The following is an 11,927-nucleotide window of genomic DNA, read 5'->3' as shown; positions in this document are numbered from 1 at the left end:
AGAGTACAGAGAGTCTCCTTTCCCTTCAGGAACATCTCTGGTCTCTTGCTCTGAGGAGGTTCAGAAGTCCCTCTGTTAAGTAGAGGACCTTCTGACACTATCTCAGAGGTCTAGCTATTAGCTAACCTGTGTTCAGGATGCTCTTTAGCATTGGCAAGCCAAATAGGTTTAGTTTGTAAGAATCCATAAATCCAATGGACTCTCAGTGTTCCAATATATGGAAAGATCACTGCACTTAGGTTCCCATTCAAAGAATAGGAATTCTAAGGGTCTCTATCCTCTTCTAGGAATAGAGCAGTCTCACAAGAAGACTGTAAGTAAGATATGTTGAAATATCCAGATCTTGATACTTCAAGATACCTCAGAGAACTGCTGTCCACGCAAGGATCAGAGTCTCAATGTTTTACATCTCAGGCCTCTGAGATGGAGAAATGTTACTCCAGACAGCTGCAGTCTGCCAGCAATAACATTCTGAAGTGCTGGCTGGACTGTGGCTGTATTTATACTGTTTCTAGACTCATTAAGGGTGAAGAGAGATCCTTTATCTCCTCTTTCTTATCCATTAAGAGGGATATCTTTTATTCCCTTTGTCTGATATGATGTGCAGTGCAGAAATGGCTTACTAGCAGCTGCTCAGCTCTTTATGACCATATATGGTCTTCCTTTCCTTTCAGTCCAGTTTTCTTAAAGTATAAACACTTATTTCTGAGTTACATGATCATGTTATATACATAATTTGTATACCATCCTCTTCGTTAGGACAATACGCATTAAATGAGACTACTTAGAGATCTGTAGCACAACATTTAACTATATAACTCATAAAACACAATTATTGTTACATTTGTCACTTTGTGAACATCTGTTAGTAACTGACAGCCTTGGACAGATTACAGAAGGCATGAAAGCTTATTACTCATATCTTTGAGAGAACTTTAATGCCTTTAGGCTATAATAAGCACAGTTTCAGCTATTAATGCACTCTTAGTACATTAAGATATCTTAAGACCTTGAGAAGGACAAAAGTGTTCTGCTTTTGAGATTCTGACATCTGGCAGCTGAGTCAGAAAGGTGAGTTTAGTAAAATCTTATCTATCAAGATGCTCTGCTCTGCCCCTTCAAGGACAAAGCCAGAGTAACTTTATTAGTTAGCTCTTGATAGAGCTGACCTTGAGAGTATTCCATCAGCCTGTCAGCATTACACAGACTTTCATTATACATTACACAAACCTCTGCAGTGGCTCAGTTTGCATGATGTGTACTAGCTCTATATGGAATTACATGGAATTAATTCTGCACATGTTCACAGAATGTCAGAGACTGTGACAGGATCACCCGATCCTGTATGCATCTCCAGAGCGGCAAATCCAAGGCAAAACCTCCCGTGTTTAAATAGAATCGTATTGGATTACCCATTCCTCCCAGCCCCTCCTGATGGAACAGAAGACAGCCACAGTAAGACCCCTTTGGGGGCTTTAATCTATAATTTTTCTCCTGTGTGTGTGTGTGGGGGGGGGAAGCAGAGTCTGTGTGTGTGTGGGGAGGGAGCAGTTTCTGTGGGTGGGGGGGAAGCCAAAGGGGGCTTTCGCCCGTTCTGCCTGGGGTGTGTGTGCCCCCTCGAGTCTCTATTTTGATGCTTTCTCAAAACTGGTTTTCAAATGGTGACTTAAAGAATGCATTTGCCTGGTCCCGACTCGAGTCCGATGCAAAAGGGGAAATTCCACCCCCTCCTGCTCATTATGCATAGCTAGCTGCCTCTGTCCCTTTCCATGGTTTGCAAACTCCCAGGTGTCAGGTGTTGCTTTGCATGGTTGAAAACGTGTTGCTTTGCATGGTTGTGTTGCTTTGCAGTTGTGTTGCTTTGCAAACTTCTTCGCACCTGCCCCGCCCTTGCTCCCTGCAGCTCAACTCTTTGTCGGGGCTGGAAGCTTTGTGCGTGGGCGGCAAGCTCTGCTCAGAGATGCACATTAAGGGTGGGGGGGACCCCGTTCGGGGCCCATATCTCAGTCCCCCCGACCCAATCTTTACAAAACTTGGGGGGGTCTTGCAAGAAGGGTCCTTTGAAGCTCCGCTGAAAGTTTGGGACCTCTATGTCAGGCCTGCTCTCTTTTCTCTGCATTTGGTAGTGTTTTGTTTTCTCGCAGATGCCCTGCTCAAGGATTGTTTACCTAACTATTGCATTCCTCTCCAGTCTTTGATGCCCGTGGGAGCCTGGCACCGTTAGCCTGGGGTTGCCATGTCAACCTGTACTATCTGATGTATGACCACTATTCCTCCATATATTCTGCTGTGTGTCCTTGCCCCCATTCCTGCCTTTTTACTTCTGCAAGTTCTGAATACCTGTATGTTTTCCAATAAAGTCAGCTTTCTTTTGGATTACCTGTCTGCAGATGTTGCTTTAAGGAGTACTACGGGGACAAGTGCTTACATTAAGGCAGGAATCAATTTCTTCTTTCGCCTGCCTGGCTAGAGCCCTGGAGGGTTCGCCTGCATCTCGAGTATGGGTTCCTCGCTTGGAATCCTGGAGGACTTAAGCCACTGGGCCCTCCGATTGGGAACGTCTACCATCCCTGATGACCCTACTCTACTGCGTGATGTGCTCATCGAAGCAGTGCGGACTGATGCTGAAATCAACCGCCTAGTGGAACTTGTTCGGGTTCAGTGGCGCTGTCTCGCTGAAGTGAGGCCCTGGACGTCCGAGGACACAGATCGCACCGCCCATCACGAACTCCTAGCCCTGGATGGGCTATTGGACGATGTGCGTGTAGCACAAGAGGACTTGGCAACCTTGACTCGCTTGTTAGTGAGATTGACGTTGCAAGAGACACAAGACTAGGCAGCAGTCCCTATCCGCCCCGACTCACCCCGATCCATGGCGGGGACACAGGCGAGGGGAACCCCGCTGTCACTCGTTCTGGATCCTAACGAGTGCCTAGTGGAGGCACAAAGGTCGCTGTTCAGACAGTGTTGCTATTCGTGGGACTGCCCCCGACCACAACCACGGTGGCCAATTTAACGCAACTGTTAACCCCGACGTTCGGGGATGGTGCAGCTGCATTAGCTGTCCAAGTACAACCTCTGCTTGGTGGGGACTCTACCCCACTCCTCACTCTTCTAGAGCAAGAAGCCCTTCCGATCGTTACCACTGTAAGCACTTGTTCCACAGAATTCCCAATAGCCACACCAGGAGACTTAGTACTCCAAAAGAGTTGGTTTATTGGTAACTCAGGTAAGCAGAGCTTAGAAATCGAAAGGCAGCAATGAGGGGGAAATGGTATGCACTTGATTATATGAGAACACTACAAAAGCAGGAGCAATACAGTCTCATGAGATAATACCAAACAGCTGAGGAACACCAAGTCTCCCCCGAGCCTTCTCGACCCTGGGAAGCAAAGCGAAGCTAGCGGTTTAGATAAGCAACCTTGGACTCCGAGCCGAAACAAAAGTTCAGAGGCAGCCAATGCTGCCAGAGTTCAAAGACAGCCTGACATTCTGCTCCCCTCAAGGCCCCCTCCCACCTCGAGGAGCCAGTTTGCCGGGATAGGCGTGATGGAACGCGCACACCAGGCGGGGGGCGGAGAAGTTGCAGGAGCGCACCCACTTGTCGTAGGCAGGGGGGAAAGTGTTTCCAACGAACAAGATATTGAAGAGAGCCATGATGCAAACGGGAGTCCAGAATTTTGGCGACTTCAAAATGCTCCTCCCCCCCCCACCATTACAGGCTGTTCAGGCAGCGGGCCCGAATGCCAGTTTGGGGCGGTGACATGAGGCTTGAGGAGGCTGACATGGAAGACAGGATGGATGTGTTTCAACGTTTTAGGGAGGGTCAGTTCCACAGTGACTGGGTTGATTATTTGAACACTGGGGTAAGGTCCCACGTACTTGGCACTGAGTTTGCCACATGGGCGGGTAGACCGTAGATTTTTGGTGGAGAGGTACACCAAGTCTCCTACGTTAAAGTCTGGGTTGGGGGAGCGATGTTTATCTGCTTGGGTTTTGTATTTTCGTTTGGCTCTTCCCAAGTTCTTGACTAGCCAGGGCCAAGTGGTGTGGACAGCTTGGACCCAAGACTCCACATCCGCAACCCCCTCCTCCCTAGAAACATCAACCTGGCCAATGGGACTGAAATCCTGACCGTACACAGCATAAAAAGGACTGAAACCAGTGGATTGAAGTACAGCATTGTTATAAGCGTACTCAGCAAAAGGCAACAATTCAACCTAATCATCCTGATGGTAGTTAACATAACAACGCAGATAGCATTCCAAAACAGCATTTACTCGTTCAGTTTGTCCATCCATCTGGGGGTGGAAGGCACTTGACAACCCCTGCTCCACCCCCACCAGCTTGAGAAAAGCTTTCCAAAATTTGGTAACATAGCTCCCCCCGCAGTCGCTGATTATCTTACGCAGAAAGGAATGTAAACGAAAGACATGTGACACAAAGAGGCGGGCCAACTTTGAAGTGGAGGGTATTCCAGCACAGGGAACGAGATGTACCTGCTTGGAGAACAAGTCAGTAATCACCCAAAGAACCGTTTTAGCCTCGCTGAGAGGGAGATCTGTCATAAAGTCCATGGCAATCACTTCCCAGGGTCTGGAGGGGACTTCCAGTGGGTGAAAAAGTCCGGAGGGCTTTCCCTGGGATCGTTTGACAGTGGCGCATATAGGGCAACTGCGAACGAAAGAGTCCACATTGGCACGCATGCCCGCCCACCAGAATTGCCTGCGCAATAAGTGGAGAGTTTTTAAAAAGCCAAAGTGCCCTGCAGTTTTGGCTCCGTTTGCTAATTGCAGGACTTCCTTCCGAAGCACTTTGGGCACATATATTCTCGAGTCTTTATACCAACAACCACCCTGTTCCAGCAGGGATGGGGGCAGTGCCTGAGCAGTGCGTTCAGCCAGGCATTGGGCACAAAGGGAGTCCAGGAAGGAGTCGGGCAGGGTCACCCCCACTGCGGAGGGGGGTGAAGTAGGGCTCGTTGGCAGTGGTGGTGGGGCAGAGGGGAGAACCAGTTGATCTGGGGCACCCGGTGCAGGAGGCACAGGTGGGACTAGTGAGGGAGTTGATTCCCCCCTTTCAGAGGCTCTGCTGCCTGCTGCTTGGGACTGGGACTGGAGCAGAGCTTGGGACCGGGTTTGTACAGCCAAAACCGGTAGAGCATCCCTTTGCGCCGGGGTGAATAAGGAGACCGCTGGAGGTATATCCCTTTACTCTGCTCTGGTTAGACCTCACCCAGAGTCTTGAGTTCAGTTTTGGGCACCACAATTTAAGAAGGATGTAGACAAGCTGGAACGTATCCAGAGGAGGGCAACAAAGATGGTGAGGGGTCTGGAGACCAAGTCCTATGAGGAAAGGTTGAAGGAGCTGGCTATGTTTAGCCTGAAGAGGAGAAGACTGAGAGGGGATATGAAAACCATCTTCAAGCACTTGAAGGGCTGTCATATAGAGGATGGTGCCGAGTTGTTTTCTGTTGCCCCAGAAGGTCGGACCAGAACCAATGGGTTGAAATTAAATCAAAAGAGTTTCCATCTAGATATTAGAAAGAATTTTCTAACAGAGCGGTTCTTCAATGGAACAGGCTTCCTCGGGAGATGGTAAGCTCTCTTTCCTTGGAGGTTTTTAAGCAGAGGCTAGATGGCCACGGAGCCCTGTGGCACAAAGTGTTAAGATGCAGTTCTGCAGTCAAAAGCTCTGCTCACGACCTGAGTTCGGTCCCGATGGAAGTCGGTTTCAGGTAGCCGGCTGAAGGTTGACTCAGCCTTCCATCCTTCCGAGGTCGGTCAAATGAGTACCCAGCTTGCTGGGGGTAAAGGGAAGATGACTGGGGAAGGCACTGGCAAACCACCCCGCAAACAAAGTCTGCTTTGGAAACTGCGGGATGTGACATCACCCCATGGGTCAGGAATGACCCGGTGCTTGCACAGGCGACCTTTACCTTTAGATGGCCATCAGTCAGCAATGCTGATTATATTACCTTAGGCAGATGATGAGAGGGAGGGCATCTTGTCCATCTTCTGGGCATGGAGTAGGGGTCACTGGGGGTGTGTGGGGGAGGTAGTTGTGAATTTCCTGCATTGTGCAGGGGGTTGGACTAGATGACCCTGGTGATCCCTTCCAACTCTATGATTCTACAATCCACAGAACAGAATCCATCCAATAGGTTCGGCTGAGAGTGACCAGCTCACTTAACTTCATTGCAGAATTTGAACCTGGGTCTCCCTAGACCTAGTCCAGTGTTCTAACCACTATATCGACTATGTTTCTAGACAGAGTTTACATTATCCTGTTTAATGCAGATTTGTTAGCTTCTATCGCATTTAATGTTCTTTACTTTGACCGTCTGATATGTTTGTGGGTGGATTCTTTCCTTAAGTAGCAAATATAAAACAGATAGCGTTTTAATAGCTTTCCCTGAAAATCTACTAAAAGTCTTCTAAAAGAGATGATGTGTTGATGTAAGAAAATCCAGAGAACAACAGTGAAATTCAAAAGGGAAAAATTAAATAGATTTATAGTGGTGGAGAGGATTTGACGGGGGTGGGGGGGACAAAAGAACATTTTTTAAATGAAATGAAATATACATTTCAAATAGTTTGAAGGAATTGGTTCTTGTAGGTTATCTGGGCTGTGTGACCATGGTCTTGGTATTTTCTTTCCTGACATTTCGCCAGCAGCTGTGGCAGGCATCTTCAGAGGAGTAACACTGAAGGACACCTCTGAAGATGCCTGCCACAGCTGCTGGCAAAACTTCAGGAAAGAAAATACCAAGACCATGGTCACACAGCCCGGATAACCTACAAGAACCAATGAACTCTGACCGTGAAAGCCTTCGACAATAGTTTGAAGGAAATTCATCATAAAGTTTTTTTCTTTAAAAATCATTGATATTTTACTCTGCTACAGTTAAGTAAATTTAATAGGGGGTGTCACATGTAAGAGCAAATATTTGTATGAGATGGACTTGTGGAAAATTGAAGAATATTGGAAGGAGCTATGTCCAGGGTCAACGCCTCCGCCCCGCATTTACCCCAGGGGACCTGGTAAACCTAAATGGGATTAAGGTCTTTTTCTCAACTCTGTATATTTATTTTGTAACATTTTTGCCATGAAGAAGAGGCATGTTATCTCTACACACAGGTCTTTTATGCATGGGTACTTTGACTCATGTTCACCCCCGGACGGACTCTGTTGTTCCGTGGAGTTATGCATGAGTTATCTGTCCCTCAGAGTTGACCTCGCACCCACTCCTCATTCTCTCCCAGTCTTCCCAATGCTCTTTTAACATGATTCTTAGTTCTTCTCTGAGATCAACCTGGGTCAAATCATCACCATTACTGAGGATAAGCCGAAGTGTGGATCTCTCTATCCGTGCCCACGCATACCCCTGTTCTCGTGTTTCCTCCTCCAGCCAGCCTTCAGCCATCCCCTCCACAAAGCCCCGGGAAGCCATTGATACCAGAGAGATAAGCAACCATGTGGCTGCTTACTTCTCTGGCCCCATGGGTAAACCATCAGCCAAATGCGGGAGGGGGAGGGAGTGCTGGATGTTAGCCTCGGCTGCCTCTCCATTTTTATTTATATTTTTAATGATTTAATGATAAATCATCATATCAAAAGGGGGGAAAACTGGCAGAGGGAGGCCAGAGAAGCAAGCAGCCACATGGCTGCTTACCTCTGCAGTCCCTAGTGATAGCAGGGGACGAATAGCTGAACCCAGCATTTCCCCGCGATCTCCAGTCACGGGAGGGGAAGCCAAGGGCAGGGTTGTGTGAGCTCTAAGCCTGGGAGCGCAGCTGCCCTCCAAGGTTGTGTTATTTAGCAGGATGTTATGACTGCTTGCTCACCGTTAGTGTAATAACTGTAATCTATCATGGGAACCAGGCTTGGCTTGGTATCCAACTGTGCCTTTGGTTTTCTGTGTATGTTCCATCCTGCTTGTTTCCCCCCCCCCTCTCTGCAGCGCAGCGCAGAGAGATTGAGGGACAGTAGGGACAGACTGTGGATCGGTACCGCCGCGTGAGTGAGAATGCAGCCAGGGGTAACGAATCTCTCCTGGAGGGCCCCGATCCCGTACCCTTATCCCTCATGAGGGAACGAGTGGAGATGGCAGTAGGGCTGTCAATTCGGTTCGGCCCGAACTGAAAAACAGCCGAATTTCCCCTGATTCGGCAGTTTTTAGTTTGGGATGAACCGAACTAAAAAATGGCGGGAAAACGGGGGAGCCGAATTCAGCGAGTTCGGGAGTTCATGAATAAATTTGGCAAATTCGGGGCGCAGCAGCATAACCGTCAGTAAGCAGCATTCTCCCCCGGCCAATCGGTGGCCAAGCTGGGTTTTCTTCTGGCCAATCAGTCAGGATTGAGTACTGGAGGAATCAGCTGCTGCGCGGCCCGGCCAGGGAGAGAAAGAGAGAGAAATCCTCGTGGGGAGGTGGGTGTGCACATTCGCTCCTTTCCATGGCTGCAGGGGGCACATTTTTGGGGGTAGAGACCCCAAACATTCAGCATAGCTTCAGACGAGCCTTCTTAAGAGACCCCCCCCCCAAGTTTTCTAAACATTGGGTCAGGGGGTCCTGAGATATGGGCTTTCCTGTTTTCCCTATTGGGATGAATGGATTGTCGCGGTTCGGGCCGTTAAGTGCCTACACTCTTAGAAAGGATCCCTTCCTGAGAAGGGATATGTTATCTTATTCAGCGAGATACCACTAGACCAGAATCAACGGTTCCTAGAAACTTGTTATGGTTCCTAGAACATCTCTTGAACACGCCAATAAATTTATAATACTGGACAAGAGTAGAAGTATAAAAAACACATTTATTTACATTATATAATATATGCTTTTTGGTTGCAAAGCCATAAAATATCATATAAGGAAGGCTAGACATCATTAGTCTTAAACATGTTTATGTAGCAAGTAATCATTCACACTCTCTATGCCTCCATAAAGGAATATCTTAGTCAGAATATACTCATAAAGTATCCTTAGTGCAATGCACTTTCATTCAGAATATAAAGTTACAGAAATCCTGTCAAAATATGGTTAATTCTTTGGAGAAAGATTTGGTTAGAAGCATCCTAACTTAAATCATTCAGAACATCATAATATTTCAGTACAGAAGACACACTATACCTTGCTGTGTCATCTGTAGTCCTCTAAGCTCTTATGAGAACATATGAAGTTATCCCAGAGTATCTGTATTTTCTAAGTCTTGAATCCTTTAAAGACTTCTATTAATATTCTTAACTGATCATCATTAAGATCAGGCATTGTCTATGTACATGCTATGCATATTCTTTCTAGTTTTAGACAGCAATGCTGAATATATAAATACTATGTGTTAGCTTAAAGCTGTTTAAAGTCTCTTTGGCTGTGCCAATCTGTGTATGTGCTGTACAATGTATCAGCATTGTGCATATCTCACAGAGTACAGAGAGTCTCCTTTCCCTTCAGGAACATCTCTGGTCTCTTGCTCTGAGGAGGTTCAGAAGTCCCTCTGTTAAGTAGAGGACCTTCTGACACTATCTCAGAGGTCTAGCTATTAGCTAACCTGTGTTCAGGATGCTCTTTAGCATTGGCAAGCCAAATAGGTTTAGTTTGTAAGAATCCATAAATCCAATGGACTCTCAGTGTTCCAATATATGGAAAGATCACTGCACTTAGGTTCCCATTCAAAGAATAGGAATTCTAAGGGTCTCTATCCTCTTCTAGGAATAGAGCAGTCTCACAAGAAGACTGTAAGTAAGATATGTTGAAATATCCAGATCTTGATACTTCAAGATACCTCAGAGAACTGCTGTCCACGCAAGGATCAGAGTCTCAATGTTTTACATCTCAGGCCTCTGAGATGGAGAAATGTTACTCCAGACAGCTGCAGTCTGCCAGCAATAACATTCTGAAGTGCTGGCTGGACTGTGGCTGTATTTATACTGTTTCTAGACTCATTAAGGGTGAAGAGAGATCCTTTATCTCCTCTTTCTTATCCATTAAGAGGGATATCTTTTATTCCCTTTGTCTGATATGATGTGCAGTGCAGAAATGGCTTACTAGCAGCTGCTCAGCTCTTTATGACCATATATGGTCTTCCTTTCCTTTCAGTCCAGTTTTCTTAAAGTATAAACACTTATTTCTGAGTTACATGATCATGTTATATACATAATTTGTATACCATCCTCTTCGTTAGGACAATACGCATTAAATGAGACTACTTAGAGATCTGTAGCACAACATTTAACTATATAACTCATAAAACACAATTATTGTTACATTTGTCACTTTGTGAACATCTGTTAGTAACTGACAGCCTTGGACAGATTACAGAAGGCATGAAAGCTTATTACTCATATCTTTGAGAGAACTTTAATGCCTTTAGGCTATAATAAGCACAGTTTCAGCTATTAATGCACTCTTAGTACATTAAGATATCTTAAGACCTTGAGAAGGACAAAAGTGTTCTGCTTTTGAGATTCTGACATCTGGCAGCTGAGTCAGAAAGGTGAGTTTAGTAAAATCTTATCTATCAAGATGCTCTGCTCTGCCCCTTCAAGGACAAAGCCAGAGTAACTTTATTAGTTAGCTCTTGATAGAGCTGACCTTGAGAGTATTCCATCAGCCTGTCAGCATTACACAGACTTTCATTATACATTACACAAACCTCTGCAGTGGCTCAGTTTGCATGATGTGTACTAGCTCTATATGGAATTACATGGAATTAATTCTGCACATGTTCACAGAATGTCAGAGACTGTGACAGGATCACCCGATCCTGTATGCATCTCCAGAGCGGCAAATCCAAGGCAAAACCTCCCGTGTTTAAATAGAATCGTATTGGATTACCCATTCCTCCCAGCCCCTCCTGATGGAACAGAAGACAGCCACAGTAAGACCCCTTTGGGGGCTTTAATCTATAATTTTTCTCCTGTGTGTGTGTGTGTGGGGGGGAAGCAGAGTCTGTGTGTGTGTGGGGAGGGAGCAGTTTCTGTGGGTGGGGGGGAAGCCAAAGGGGGCTTTCGCCCGTTCTGCCTGGGGTGTGTGTGCCCCCTCGAGTCTCTATTTTGATGCTTTCTCAAAACTGGTTTTCAAATGGTGACTTAAAGAATGCATTTGCCTGGTCCCGACTCGAGTCCGATGCAAAAGGGGAAATTCCACCCCCTCCTGCTCATTATGCATAGCTAGCTGCCTCTGTCCCTTTCCATGGTTTGCAAACTCCCAGGTGTCAGGTGTTGCTTTGCATGGTTGAAAACGTGTTGCTTTGCATGGTTGTGTTGCTTTGCAGTTGTGTTGCTTTGCAAACTTCTTCGCACCTGCCCCGCCCTTGCTCCCTGCAGCTCAACTCTTTGTCGGGGCTGGAAGCTTTGTGCGTGGGCGGCAAGCTCTGCTCAGAGATGCACATTAAGGGTGGGGGGGACCCCGTTCGGGGCCCATATCTCAGTCCCCCCGACCCAATCTTTACAAAACTTGGGGGGGTCTTGCAAGAAGGGTCCTTTGAAGCTCCGCTGAAAGTTTGGGACCTCTATGTCAGGCCTGCTCTCTTTTCTCTGCATTTGGTAGTGTTTTGTTTTCTCGCAGATGCCCTGCTCAAGGATTGTTTACCTAACTATTGCATTCCTCTCCAGTCTTTGATGCCCGTGGGAGCCTGGCACCGTTAGCCTGGGGTTGCCATGTCAACCTGTACTATCTGATGTATGACCACTATTCCTCCATATATTCTGCTGTGTGTCCTTGCCCCCATTCCTGCCTTTTTACTTCTGCAAGTTCTGAATACCTGTATGTTTTCCAATAAAGTCAGCTTTCTTTTGGATTACCTGTCTGCAGATGTTGCTTTAAGGAGTACTACGGGGACAAGTGCTTACATTAAGGCAGGAATCAATTTCTTCTTTCGCCTGCCTGGCTAGAGCCCTGGAGGGTTCGCCTGCATCTCGAGTAT

Source organism: Euleptes europaea, chromosome 8 (genome assembly GCF_029931775.1).
Source record: "Euleptes europaea isolate rEulEur1 chromosome 8, rEulEur1.hap1, whole genome shotgun sequence".
NCBI classification, from domain to species: domain Eukaryota; kingdom Metazoa; phylum Chordata; class Lepidosauria; order Squamata; family Sphaerodactylidae; genus Euleptes; species Euleptes europaea.
Note: the sequence above shows the minus strand (reverse complement) of the source record.